Source organism: Hyla sarda, unplaced genomic scaffold, assembly GCF_029499605.1.
Source record: "Hyla sarda isolate aHylSar1 unplaced genomic scaffold, aHylSar1.hap1 scaffold_26, whole genome shotgun sequence".
Classification (NCBI taxonomy): Eukaryota; Metazoa; Chordata; class Amphibia; order Anura; family Hylidae; genus Hyla; species Hyla sarda.
The window spans coordinates 1,213,536-1,227,611 of NW_026609289.1; positions in this window are offsets into that span (position 1 = coordinate 1,213,536).

The window sequence follows — 14,076 nt, forward strand, 5'->3', positions numbered from 1 at the left end:
TCCCTTGCTCTCATATCTGGCTCGCTTGCTCTCTTGTCTGGCTCGCTTTCTTATCTGGCTCGCTCTTATATCTGCCTTGCTAGCTTGCTCTCATATCTGGCTCGCTCGCTTGCTCTCTTGTCTGTCTCGCTCTCTTTTATGGCTCGCTCGCATATCTGGCTCCCTTGCTCTCACATCTGGCTCGCTCGCTTGCTCTTTTGTCTGGCTCGCTCTCTTATCTGGCTCGCTCGCTCGCATTTCTGGCTCGCTCGCTCTCATGTCTGGCTCGCTCGCTCTCATATCTGGCTTGCTCGCTTGCTCTCATATCTGGCTTGCTCGCTTGCTCTCATATCTGGCTCGCTCGCTTGCTTTCATATCTGGCTCGCTCGCTTGTTCTCATATCTGGCTCGCTCGCTTGCTCTCTTGTCTGGCTCGCTCTCTTATCTGGCTCGCTCGCATATCTGGCTCGCTCGCTCTCATATCTGGCTTGCTCTCATATTTGGCTAGCTCGCTTTCTCTCTTGTCTTGCTCGCTCTCTTATCTGGCTCGCTCGCTCTCATATCTGGCTGGTTCGCTTGCTCTCATATCCGGCTCGCTCGCTTGCTCTCTTGTCTGGCTCGCTCTCTTATCTGGCTTGCTCGCTAGCATATCTGGCTTGCATGCTTGCTCTCTTGTCTGGCTTGCTCTCTTATCTGGCTCGCTCGCTTGCTCTCATATCTGGCTCGCTCGCTTGCTCTCTTGTCTGGCTCGCTCTCTTATCTGGCTTGCTCACATATCTGGCTCGCTCGCTCTCACATCTAGCTGGCTCGCTTGCTCTCATATTTGTCTCGCTCGCTTGCTCTCTTGTCTGGCTCGCTCTCTTATCTGGCTCGCTCTCATATCTGGCTTGCTAGCTTGCTCTCATATCTGGCTCGCTCGCTTGCTCTCTTGTCTGTCTCGCTCTCTTTTATGGCTCGCTCGTATATCTGGCTCGCTCGCTCTCACATCTGGCTCGCTCGCTTGCTCGCTCGCATATCTGGTTCGCTCGCTCTCATATCTTACTCGCTCCGTCTCATGTCTGGCTCGCTCGCTCTCATATCTGGCTTGCTCGCTTGCTCTCATATCTGGCTCGCTCGCTTGCTCTCTTGTCTGGCTCGCTCTCTTATCTGGCTCGCTCGCATATCTGGCTCGCTCACTTGCTCTCATATTTGGCTAGCTCGCTTTCTCTCTTGTCTTGCTCGCTCTCTTATCTGGCTTGCTCGCTCTCATATCTGGCTGGTTCGCTTGCTCTCATATCTGGCTCGCTCGCTTGCTCTCTTGTCTGGCTCGCTCTCTTATCTGGCTTGCTCGCTAGCATATCTGGCTTGCACGCTTGCTCTTTTGTCTGGCTTGCTCTCTTATCTGGCTCGCTCGCTCTCATATCTGGCTCGCTCGCTTGCTCTCATATCTGGCTCGCTCGCTTGCTCTCTTGTCTGGCTCGCTCTCTTATCTGGCTCGCTCTCATATCTGGCTTGCTAGCTTGCTCTCATATCTGGCTCGCTCGCTTGCTCTCTTGCCTGGCTCGCTCTCTTATCTGGCTCGCTCGCATATCTGGCTCGCTCGCTCTCATGTCTGGCTCGCTCGCTCTCATATCTGGCTTGCTCGCTTGCTCTCATATCTGGCTTGCTCGCTTGCTCTCATATCTGGCTCGCTCACTTGCTCTCATATCTGGCTCGCTCGCTTGTTCTCATATCTGGCTCGCTCGCTTGCTCTCTTGTCTGGCTCGCTCTCTTATCTGGCTCGCTCGCATATCTGGCTCGCTCGCTCTCATGTCTGGCTCGCTCGCTCTCATATCTGGCTTGCTCGCTTGCTCTCATATCTGGCTTGCTCGCTTGCTCTCATATCTGGCTCGCTCACTTGCTCTCATATCTGGCTCGCTCGCTTGTTCTCATATCTGGCTCGCTCGCTCGCTCTCATGTCTGGCCCGCTCGCTCTCATATCTGGCTTGCTCGCTTGCTCTCATATCTGGCTTGCTCGCTTGCTCTCTTATCTGGCTCGCTCGCTCTCATATCTGGCTCGCTCGCTTGCTCTCATATCTGGCTCGCTCGCTTGCTCTCTTGTCTGGCTCGCTCTCTTATCTGGCTCGCTCTCATATCTGGCTTGCTAGCTTGCTCTCATATCTGGCTCGCTCGCTCTCATATCTGGCTTGCTCGCTTGCTCTCATATCTGGCTCGCTCGCTTGCTCTCATATCTGGCTCGCTCGCTTTTTCTCATATCTGGCTCGCTCGCTTGCTCTCTTGTCTGGCTCGCTCGCTTGCTCTCTTGTCTGGCTCGCTCTCTTATCTGGCTCGCTCGCATATCTGGCTCGCTCGCTTTCAAATCTGGCTCGCTCGCTTGCTCTCATATCTGGCTAGCTCGCTTGCTCTCTTGTCTTGCTCGATCTCTTATCTGGCTCGCTCGCTCTCACATCTGGCTGGCTCGCTTGCTCTCATGTCTGGCTGGCTCGCTTGCTCTCATATCTGGCTCGCTCGCTTGCTTTCTTGTCTGTCTCACTCTCTTTTATGGCTCGTTTGCATATCTGGCTCGCTCGCTTGCTCTCATATCTGGCTTGCTCGCTCAGTCTCATATCTGGCTTGCTCGCTTGCTCTCATATTCGGCTCGCTCGCTTGCTCTCATATCTGGCTCGCTCGCTTGCTCTCTTGTCTGGCTCGCTCTCTTATCTGGCTCGCTCGCATATCTGGCTTGTTCGCTCTCAAATCTGGCTCGCTCGCTTGCTCTCATATCTGGCTAGCTCGCTTGCTCTCTTGCCTTGCTCGCTCTCTTATCTGGCTCGCTCTCTCTCATATCTGGCTGGCTCGCTTGCTCTCATATCTGGCTCGCTCGCTTGCTTTCTTGTCTGGCTCGCTCTCTTAACTGGCTTGCTCGCTAGCATATCTGGCTCACACGCTTGCTCTCTTGTCTGGCTTGCTCTCTTATCTGGCTCGCTCGCTCTCATATCTGGCTCGCTCGCTTGCTCTCATGTCTGGCTCGCTCTCATATCTGGCTTTCTCGCTTGCTCTCTTGTCTGGCTCGCTCTCTTATCTGGCTCGCTCGCATACCTGGCTCGCTCGCTCTCACATCTAGCTGGCTCGCTTGCTCTCATATCTGGCTCGCTTGCTCTCTTGTCTGGCTCGCTCTCTTATCTGGCTCGCTCTTATATCTGCCTTGCTAGCTCGCTCTCATATCTGGCTCGCTCGCTTGCTCTCTTGTCTGTCTCGCTCTCTTTTATGGCTCGCTCGCATATCTGGCTAGCTTGCTCTCACATCTGGCTCGCTCGCTTGCTCTCTTGTCTGGTTCGCTCTCTTATCTGGCTCGCTCGCATATCTGGCTCGCTCGCTCTCATGTCTGGCTCGCTTCGCTCTCATATCTGGCTTGCTCGCTTGCTCTCATATCTGGCTCGCTCGCTTACTCTCATATCTGGCTCGCTCGCTTGCTCTCTTGTCTGGCTCACTCTCTTATCTGGCTCGCTCGCATATCTAGCTCGCTCGCTCTCAAATCTGGCTTGCTCGCTTGCTCTCATATCTGGCTTGCTCGCTTGCTCTCATATCTGGCTCGCTCGCTTGCTCTCATATCTGGCTCGCTCGCTTTTTCTCATATCTGGCTCGCTCGCTTGCTCTCTTGTCTGGCTCGCTCTCTTATCTGGCTCGCTCGCTCTCAAATCTGGCTCGCTCGCTTGCTCTCATATCTGGCTAGCTCGCTTGCTCTCTTGTCTTGCTCGCTCTCATATCTGGCTCGCTCGCTCTCATATCTGGCTGGTTCGCTTGCTCTCATATCTGGCTCGCTCGCTTGCTCTCTTGTCTGGCTCGCTCTCTTATCTGGCTTGCTCGCTAGCATATCTGGCTCGCACGCTTGCTCTCTTGTCTGGCTTGCTCTCTTATCTGTCTCGCTCTCACATCTGGCTCGCTCGCTTGCTCTCTTATCTGGCTCGCTCGCTTGCTCTCTTGTCTGGCTCGCTCTCTTATCTGGCTTGCTCGCTAGCATATCTGGCTCGCACGCTTGCTCTCTTATCTGGCTCGATCGCTCTCATATCTGGCTCGCTCGCTTGCTCTCATGTCTGGCTCGCTCGCTCTCATATCTGGCTTTCTCGCTTGCTCTCTTGTCTGGCTCGCTCTCTTATCTGGCTTGCTCGCATATCTGGCTCGCTCGCTCTCACATCTGGCTGGCTCGCTTGCTCTCATTTCTGGCTGGCTCGCTTGCTCTCATATCTGGCTCGCTCGCTTGCTCTCTTGTCTGTCTCGCTCTCTTTTATGGCTCGCTCGCATATCTGGCTCGCTCGCTCTCAAATCTGGCTTGCTCGCTTGCTCTCATATCTGGCTTGCTCGCTTGCTCTCATATCCGGCTCGCTCGCTTGCTCTCATATCTTGCTTGCTCGCTTGCTCTCATATTCGGCTCGCTCGCTTGCTCTCATATCTGGCTCGCTCGCTTGCTCTCTTGTCTGGCTCGCTCTCTTATCTGGCTCGCTCGCATATCTGGCTTGCTCGCTCTCAAATCTGGCTCGCTCGCTTGCTCTCATATCTGGCTAGCTCGCTTGCTCTCTTGCCTTGCTCGCTCTCTTATCTGGCTCGCTCTCTCTCATATCTGGCTGGCTCGCTTGCTCTCATATCTGGCTCGCTCGCTTGCTTTCTTGTCTGGCTCGCTCTCTTAACTGGCTTGCTCGCTAGCATATCTGGCTCGCACGCTTGCTCTCTTGTCTGGCTTGCTCTCTTATCTGGCTCGCTCGCTCTCATATCTGGCTCGCTCGCTTGCTCTCATGTCTGGCTCGCTCTCATATCTGGCTTTCTCGCTTGCTCTCTTGTCTGGCTCGCTCTCTTATCTGGCTCGCTCGCATACCTGGCTCGCTCGCTCTCACATCTAGCTGGCTCGCTTGCTCTCATATCTGGCTCGCTTGCTCTCTTGTCTGGCTCGCTCTCTTATCTGGCTCGCTCTTATATCTGCCTTGCTAGCTCGCTCTCATATCTGGCTCGCTCGCTTGCTCTCTTGTCTGTCTCGCTCTCTTTTATGGCTCGCTCGCATATCTGGCTAGCTTGCTCTCACATCTGGCTCGCTCGCTTGCTCTCTTGTCTGGTTCGCTCTCTTATCTGGCTCGCTCGCATATCTGGCTCGCTCGCTCTCATGTCTGGCTCGCTTCGCTCTCATATCTGGCTTGCTCGCTTGCTCTCATATCTGGCTCGCTCGCTTACTCTCATATCTGGCTCGCTCGCTTGCTCTCTTGTCTGGCTCACTCTCTTATCTGGCTCGCTCGCATATCTAGCTCGCTCGCTCTCAAATCTGGCTTGCTCGCTTGCTCTCATATCTGGCTTGCTCGCTTGCTCTCATATCTGGCTCGCTCGCTTGCTCTCATATCTGGCTCGCTCGCTTTTTCTCATATCTGGCTCGCTCGCTTGCTCTCTTGTCTGGCTCGCTCTCTTATCTGGCTCGCTCGCATATCTGGCTCGCTCGCTCTCAAATCTGGCTCGCTCGCTTGCTCTCATATCTGGCTAGCTCGCTTGCTCTCTTGTCTTGCTCGCTCTCATATCTGGCTCGCTCGCTCTCATATCTGGCTGGTTCGCTTGCTCTCATATCTGGCTCGCTCGCTTGCTCTCTTGTCTGGCTCGCTCTCTTATCTGGCTTGCTCGCTAGCATATCTGGCTCGCACGCTTGCTCTCTTGTCTGGCTTGCTCTCTTATCTGGCTCGCTCTCACATCTGGCTCGCTCGCTTGCTCTCTTATCTGGCTCGCTCGCTTGCTCTCTTGTCTGGCTCGCTCTCTTATCTGGCTTGCTCGCTAGCATATCTGGCTCGCACGCTTGCTCTCTTATCTGGCTCGATCGCTCTCATATCTGGCTCGCTCGCTTGCTCTCATGTCTGGCTCGCTCGCTCTCATATCTGGCTTTCTCGCTTGCTCTCTTGTCTGGCTCGCTCTCTTATCTGGCTTGCTCGCATATCTGGCTCGCTCGCTCTCACATCTGGCTGGCTCGCTTGCTCTCATTTCTGGCTGGCTCGCTTGCTCTCATATCTGGCTCGCTCGCTTGCTCTCTTGTCTGTCTCGCTCTCTTTTATGGCTCGCTCGCATATCTGGCTCGCTCGCTCTCAAATCTGGCTTGCTCGCTTGCTCTCATATCTGGCTTGCTCGCTTGCTCTCATATCCGGCTCGCTCGCTTGCTCTCATATCTTGCTCGCTCGCTTGCTCTCTTGTCTGGCTCGCTCTCTTATCTGGCTCGCTCGCATATCTGGCTCGCTCGCTCTCACATCTAGCTGGCTCGCTTGCTCTCATATCTGGCTCGCTTGCTCTCTTGTCTGGCTTGCTCTCTTATCTGGCTCGCTCTTATATCTGCCTTGCTAGCTCGCTCTCATATCTGGCTCGCTCGCTTGCTCTCTTGTCTGTCTCGCTCTCTTTTATGGCTCGCTCGCATATCTGGCTAGCTTGCTCTCACATCTGGCTCGCTCGCTTGCTCTCTTGTCTGGCTCGCTCTCTTATCTGGCTCGCTCGCTCGCATATCTGGCTCGCTCGCTCTCATGTCTGGCTCGCTCGCTCTCATATCTGGCTTGCTCGCTTGCTCTCATATCTGGCTCGCTCGCTTACTCTCATATCTGGCTCGCTCGCTTGCTCTCTTGTCTGGCTCACTCTCTTATCTGGCTCGCTCGCATATCTGGCTCGCTCGCTCTCAAATCTGGCTCGCTCGCTTGCTCTCATATCTGGCTTGCTCGCTTGCTCCCATATCTGGCTCGCTCGCTTGCTCTCATATCTGGCTCGCTCGCTTTTTCTCATATCTGGCTCGCTCGCTTGCTCTCTTGTCTGGCTCGCTCTCTTATCTGGCTCGCTCGCATATCTGGCTCGCTCGCTCTCAAATCTGGCTCGCTCGCTTGCTCTGATATTTGGCTAGCTCGCTTTCTCTCTTGTCTTGCTCGCTCTTATATCTGGCTCGCTCGCTCTCATATCTGGCTGGTTCGCTTGCTCTCATATCTGGCTCGCTCGCTTGCTCTCTTGTCTGGCTCACTCTCTTATCTGGCTTGCTCGCTAGCATATCTGGCTCGCACGCTTGCTCTCTTGTCTGGCTTGCTCTCTTATCTGTCTCGCTCTCACATCTGGCTCGCTCGCTTGCTCTCATATCTGGCTCGCTCGCTTGCTCTCTTGTCTGGCTCGCTCTCTTATCTGGCTCGCTCGCATATCTGGCTCGCTCACTTGCTCTCATATTTGGCTAGCTCGCTTTCTCTCTTGTCTTGCTCGCTCTCTTATCTGGCTTGCTCGCTCTCATATCTGGCTGGTTCGCTTGCTCTCATATCTGGCTCGCTCGCTTGCTCTCTTGTCTGGCTCGCTCTCTTATCTGGCTTGCTCGCTAGCATATCTGGCTTGCACGCTTGCTCTTTTGTCTGGCTTGCTCTCTTATCTGGCTCGCTCGCTCTCATATCTGGCTCGCTCGCTTGCTCTCATATCTGGCTCGCTCGCTTGCTCTCTTGTCTGGCTCGCTCTCTTATCTGGCTCGCTCTCATATCTGGCTTGCTAGCTTGCTCTCATATCTGGCTCGCTCGCTTGCTCTCTTGCCTGGCTCGCTCTCTTATCTGGCTCGCTCGCATATCTGGCTCGCTCGCTCTCATGTCTGGCTCGCTCGCTCTCATATCTGGCTTGCTCGCTTGCTCTCATATCTGGCTTGCTCGCTTGCTCTCATATCTGGCTCGCTCACTTGCTCTCATATCTGGCTCGCTCGCTTGTTCTCATATCTGGCTCGCTCGCTTGCTCTCTTGTCTGGCTCGCTCTCTTATCTGGCTCGCTCGCATATCTGGCTCGCTCGCTCTCATGTCTGGCTCGCTCGCTCTCATATCTGGCTTGCTCGCTTGCTCTCATATCTGGCTTGCTCGCTTGCTCTCATATCTGGCTCGCTCACTTGCTCTCATATCTGGCTCGCTCGCTTGTTCTCATATCTGGCTCGCTCGCTCGCTCTCATGTCTGGCCCGCTCGCTCTCATATCTGGCTTGCTCGCTTGCTCTCATATCTGGCTTGCTCGCTTGCTCTCTTATCTGGCTCGCTCGCTCTCATATCTGGCTCGCTCGCTTGCTCTCATATCTGGCTCGCTCGCTTGCTCTCTTGTCTGGCTCGCTCTCTTATCTGGCTCGCTCTCATATCTGGCTTGCTAGCTTGCTCTCATATCTGGCTCGCTCGCTCTCATATCTGGCTTGCTCGCTTGCTCTCATATCTGGCTCGCTCGCTTGCTCTCATATCTGGCTCGCTCGCTTTTTCTCATATCTGGCTCGCTCGCTTGCTCTCTTGTCTGGCTCGCTCGCTTGCTCTCTTGTCTGGCTCGCTCTCTTATCTGGCTCGCTCGCATATCTGGCTCGCTCGCTTTCAAATCTGGCTCGCTCGCTTGCTCTCATATCTGGCTAGCTCGCTTGCTCTCTTGTCTTGCTCGATCTCTTATCTGGCTCGCTCGCTCTCACATCTGGCTGGCTCGCTTGCTCTCATGTCTGGCTGGCTCGCTTGCTCTCATATCTGGCTCGCTCGCTTGCTTTCTTGTCTGTCTCACTCTCTTTTATGGCTCGTTTGCATATCTGGCTCGCTCGCTTGCTCTCATATCTGGCTTGCTCGCTCAGTCTCATATCTGGCTTGCTCGCTTGCTCTCATATTCGGCTCGCTCGCTTGCTCTCATATCTGGCTCGCTCGCTTGCTCTCTTGTCTGGCTCGCTCTCTTATCTGGCTCGCTCGCATATCTGGCTTGTTCGCTCTCAAATCTGGCTCGCTCGCTTGCTCTCATATCTGGCTAGCTCGCTTGCTCTCTTGCCTTGCTCGCTCTCTTATCTGGCTCGCTCTCTCTCATATCTGGCTGGCTCGCTTGCTCTCATATCTGGCTCGCTCGCTTGCTTTCTTGTCTGGCTCGCTCTCTTAACTGGCTTGCTCGCTAGCATATCTGGCTCACACGCTTGCTCTCTTGTCTGGCTTGCTCTCTTATCTGGCTCGCTCGCTCTCATATCTGGCTCGCTCGCTTGCTCTCATGTCTGGCTCGCTCTCATATCTGGCTTTCTCGCTTGCTCTCTTGTCTGGCTCGCTCTCTTATCTGGCTCGCTCGCATACCTGGCTCGCTCGCTCTCACATCTAGCTGGCTCGCTTGCTCTCATATCTGGCTCGCTTGCTCTCTTGTCTGGCTCGCTCTCTTATCTGGCTCGCTCTTATATCTGCCTTGCTAGCTCGCTCTCATATCTGGCTCGCTCGCTTGCTCTCTTGTCTGTCTCGCTCTCTTTTATGGCTCGCTCGCATATCTGGCTAGCTTGCTCTCACATCTGGCTCGCTCGCTTGCTCTCTTGTCTGGTTCGCTCTCTTATCTGGCTCGCTCGCATATCTGGCTCGCTCGCTCTCATGTCTGGCTCGCTTCGCTCTCATATCTGGCTTGCTCGCTTGCTCTCATATCTGGCTCGCTCGCTTACTCTCATATCTGGCTCGCTCGCTTGCTCTCTTGTCTGGCTCACTCTCTTATCTGGCTCGCTCGCATATCTAGCTCGCTCGCTCTCAAATCTGGCTTGCTCGCTTGCTCTCATATCTGGCTTGCTCGCTTGCTCTCATATCTGGCTCGCTCGCTTGCTCTCATATCTGGCTCGCTCGCTTTTTCTCATATCTGGCTCGCTCGCTTGCTCTCTTGTCTGGCTCGCTCTCTTATCTGGCTCGCTCGCTCTCAAATCTGGCTCGCTCGCTTGCTCTCATATCTGGCTAGCTCGCTTGCTCTCTTGTCTTGCTCGCTCTCATATCTGGCTCGCTCGCTCTCATATCTGGCTGGTTCGCTTGCTCTCATATCTGGCTCGCTCGCTTGCTCTCTTGTCTGGCTCGCTCTCTTATCTGGCTTGCTCGCTAGCATATCTGGCTCGCACGCTTGCTCTCTTGTCTGGCTTGCTCTCTTATCTGTCTCGCTCTCACATCTGGCTCGCTCGCTTGCTCTCTTATCTGGCTCGCTCGCTTGCTCTCTTGTCTGGCTCGCTCTCTTATCTGGCTTGCTCGCTAGCATATCTGGCTCGCACGCTTGCTCTCTTATCTGGCTCGATCGCTCTCATATCTGGCTCGCTCGCTTGCTCTCATGTCTGGCTCGCTCGCTCTCATATCTGGCTTTCTCGCTTGCTCTCTTGTCTGGCTCGCTCTCTTATCTGGCTTGCTCGCATATCTGGCTCGCTCGCTCTCACATCTGGCTGGCTCGCTTGCTCTCATTTCTGGCTGGCTCGCTTGCTCTCATATCTGGCTCGCTCGCTTGCTCTCTTGTCTGTCTCGCTCTCTTTTATGGCTCGCTCGCATATCTGGCTCGCTCGCTCTCAAATCTGGCTTGCTCGCTTGCTCTCATATCTGGCTTGCTCGCTTGCTCTCATATCCGGCTCGCTCGCTTGCTCTCATATCTTGCTTGCTCGCTTGCTCTCATATTCGGCTCGCTCGCTTGCTCTCATATCTGGCTCGCTCGCTTGCTCTCTTGTCTGGCTCGCTCTCTTATCTGGCTCGCTCGCATATCTGGCTTGCTCGCTCTCAAATCTGGCTCGCTCGCTTGCTCTCATATCTGGCTAGCTCGCTTGCTCTCTTGCCTTGCTCGCTCTCTTATCTGGCTCGCTCTCTCTCATATCTGGCTGGCTCGCTTGCTCTCATATCTGGCTCGCTCGCTTGCTTTCTTGTCTGGCTCGCTCTCTTAACTGGCTTGCTCGCTAGCATATCTGGCTCGCACGCTTGCTCTCTTGTCTGGCTTGCTCTCTTATCTGGCTCGCTCGCTCTCATATCTGGCTCGCTCGCTTGCTCTCATGTCTGGCTCGCTCTCATATCTGGCTTTCTCGCTTGCTCTCTTGTCTGGCTCGCTCTCTTATCTGGCTCGCTCGCATACCTGGCTCGCTCGCTCTCACATCTAGCTGGCTCGCTTGCTCTCATATCTGGCTCGCTTGCTCTCTTGTCTGGCTCGCTCTCTTATCTGGCTCGCTCTTATATCTGCCTTGCTAGCTCGCTCTCATATCTGGCTCGCTCGCTTGCTCTCTTGTCTGTCTCGCTCTCTTTTATGGCTCGCTCGCATATCTGGCTAGCTTGCTCTCACATCTGGCTCGCTCGCTTGCTCTCTTGTCTGGTTCGCTCTCTTATCTGGCTCGCTCGCATATCTGGCTCGCTCGCTCTCATGTCTGGCTCGCTTCGCTCTCATATCTGGCTTGCTCGCTTGCTCTCATATCTGGCTCGCTCGCTTACTCTCATATCTGGCTCGCTCGCTTGCTCTCTTGTCTGGCTCACTCTCTTATCTGGCTCGCTCGCATATCTAGCTCGCTCGCTCTCAAATCTGGCTTGCTCGCTTGCTCTCATATCTGGCTTGCTCGCTTGCTCTCATATCTGGCTCGCTCGCTTGCTCTCATATCTGGCTCGCTCGCTTTTTCTCATATCTGGCTCGCTCGCTTGCTCTCTTGTCTGGCTCGCTCTCTTATCTGGCTCGCTCGCATATCTGGCTCGCTCGCTCTCAAATCTGGCTCGCTCGCTTGCTCTCATATCTGGCTAGCTCGCTTGCTCTCTTGTCTTGCTCGCTCTCATATCTGGCTCGCTCGCTCTCATATCTGGCTGGTTCGCTTGCTCTCATATCTGGCTCGCTCGCTTGCTCTCTTGTCTGGCTCGCTCTCTTATCTGGCTTGCTCGCTAGCATATCTGGCTCGCACGCTTGCTCTCTTGTCTGGCTTGCTCTCTTATCTGGCTCGCTCTCACATCTGGCTCGCTCGCTTGCTCTCTTATCTGGCTCGCTCGCTTGCTCTCTTGTCTGGCTCGCTCTCTTATCTGGCTTGCTCGCTAGCATATCTGGCTCGCACGCTTGCTCTCTTATCTGGCTCGATCGCTCTCATATCTGGCTCGCTCGCTTGCTCTCATGTCTGGCTCGCTCGCTCTCATATCTGGCTTTCTCGCTTGCTCTCTTGTCTGGCTCGCTCTCTTATCTGGCTTGCTCGCATATCTGGCTCGCTCGCTCTCACATCTGGCTGGCTCGCTTGCTCTCATTTCTGGCTGGCTCGCTTGCTCTCATATCTGGCTCGCTCGCTTGCTCTCTTGTCTGTCTCGCTCTCTTTTATGGCTCGCTCGCATATCTGGCTCGCTCGCTCTCAAATCTGGCTTGCTCGCTTGCTCTCATATCTGGCTTGCTCGCTTGCTCTCATATCCGGCTCGCTCGCTTGCTCTCATATCTTGCTCGCTCGCTTGCTCTCTTGTCTGGCTCGCTCTCTTATCTGGCTCGCTCGCATATCTGGCTCGCTCGCTCTCACATCTAGCTGGCTCGCTTGCTCTCATATCTGGCTCGCTTGCTCTCTTGTCTGGCTTGCTCTCTTATCTGGCTCGCTCTTATATCTGCCTTGCTAGCTCGCTCTCATATCTGGCTCGCTCGCTTGCTCTCTTGTCTGTCTCGCTCTCTTTTATGGCTCGCTCGCATATCTGGCTAGCTTGCTCTCACATCTGGCTCGCTCGCTTGCTCTCTTGTCTGGCTCGCTCTCTTATCTGGCTCGCTCGCTCGCATATCTGGCTCGCTCGCTCTCATGTCTGGCTCGCTCGCTCTCATATCTGGCTTGCTCGCTTGCTCTCATATCTGGCTCGCTCGCTTACTCTCATATCTGGCTCGCTCGCTTGCTCTCTTGTCTGGCTCACTCTCTTATCTGGCTCGCTCGCATATCTGGCTCGCTCGCTCTCAAATCTGGCTCGCTCGCTTGCTCTCATATCTGGCTTGCTCGCTTGCTCCCATATCTGGCTCGCTCGCTTGCTCTCATATCTGGCTCGCTCGCTTTTTCTCATATCTGGCTCGCTCGCTTGCTCTCTTGTCTGGCTCGCTCTCTTATCTGGCTCGCTCGCATATCTGGCTCGCTCGCTCTCAAATCTGGCTCGCTCGCTTGCTCTGATATTTGGCTAGCTCGCTTTCTCTCTTGTCTTGCTCGCTCTTATATCTGGCTCGCTCGCTCTCATATCTGGCTGGTTCGCTTGCTCTCATATCTGGCTCGCTCGCTTGCTCTCTTGTCTGGCTCACTCTCTTATCTGGCTTGCTCGCTAGCATATCTGGCTCGCACGCTTGCTCTCTTGTCTGGCTTGCTCTCTTATCTGTCTCGCTCTCACATCTGGCTCGCTCGCTTGCTCTCATATCTGGCTCGCTCGCTTGCTCTTTTGTCTGGCTCGCTCTCTTATCTGGCTTGCTCGCTAGCATATCTGGCTCGCACGCTTGCTCTATTAGCTTGCTCGATCGCTCTCATATATGGCTCGCTTGCTCTCATGTCTGGCTCGCTCGCTTTCATATCTGGCTTTCTCGCTTGCTCTCTTGTCTGGCTCGCTCTCTTATCTGGCTTGCTCGCATATCTGGCTCGCTCGCTCTCACATCTGGCTGGCTCGCTTGCTCTCATTTCTGGCTGGCTCGCTTGCTCTCATATCTGGCTCGCTCGCTTGCTCTCTTGTCTGTCTCGCTCTCTTTTATGGCTCGCTCGCATATCTGGCTCGCTCGCTCTCAAATCTGGCTCGCTCGCTTGCTCTCATATCTGGCTTGCTCGCTTGCTCTCATATCCGGCTCGCTCGCTTGCTCTCATATCTGGCTCGCTCGCTTGCTCTCTTGTCTGGCTCGCTCTCTTATCTGGCTCGCTCGCATATCTGGCTCGCTCGCTCTCAAATCTGGCTCGCTCGCTTGCTCTCATATCTGGCTAGCTCGCTTGCTCTCTTGTCTTGCTCGCTCACTTATCTGGCTCGCTTGCTCTCATATCTGGCTGGCTCGCTTGCTCTCATATCTGGCTGGCTCGCTTGCTCTCTTGTCTGGCTCGCTCTCTTATCTGGCTAGCTCGCTAGCATATCTGGCTCGCACGCTTGCTCTCTTGTCTGGCTTGCTCTCTTATCTGGCTCGCTCGCTCTCATATCTGGCTCGCACGCTTGCTCTCTTGTCTGGCTTGCTCTCTTATCCGGCTTGCTCGCTCTCATATCTGGCTCGCTCGCTTGCTCTCATGTCTGGCTCGCTCGCTCTCATATCTGGCTTTCTCGCTTGCTCTCTTGTCTGGCTCGCTCTTTTATCTGGCTCGCTCTCATACCTGGCTCGCTCGCTCTCACATCTAGCTGGCTCCCTTGCTCTCATATCTGGCTCGCTTGCTCTCTTGTCTGGCTCGCTTTCTTATCTGGCTCGCTCTTACATCTGCCT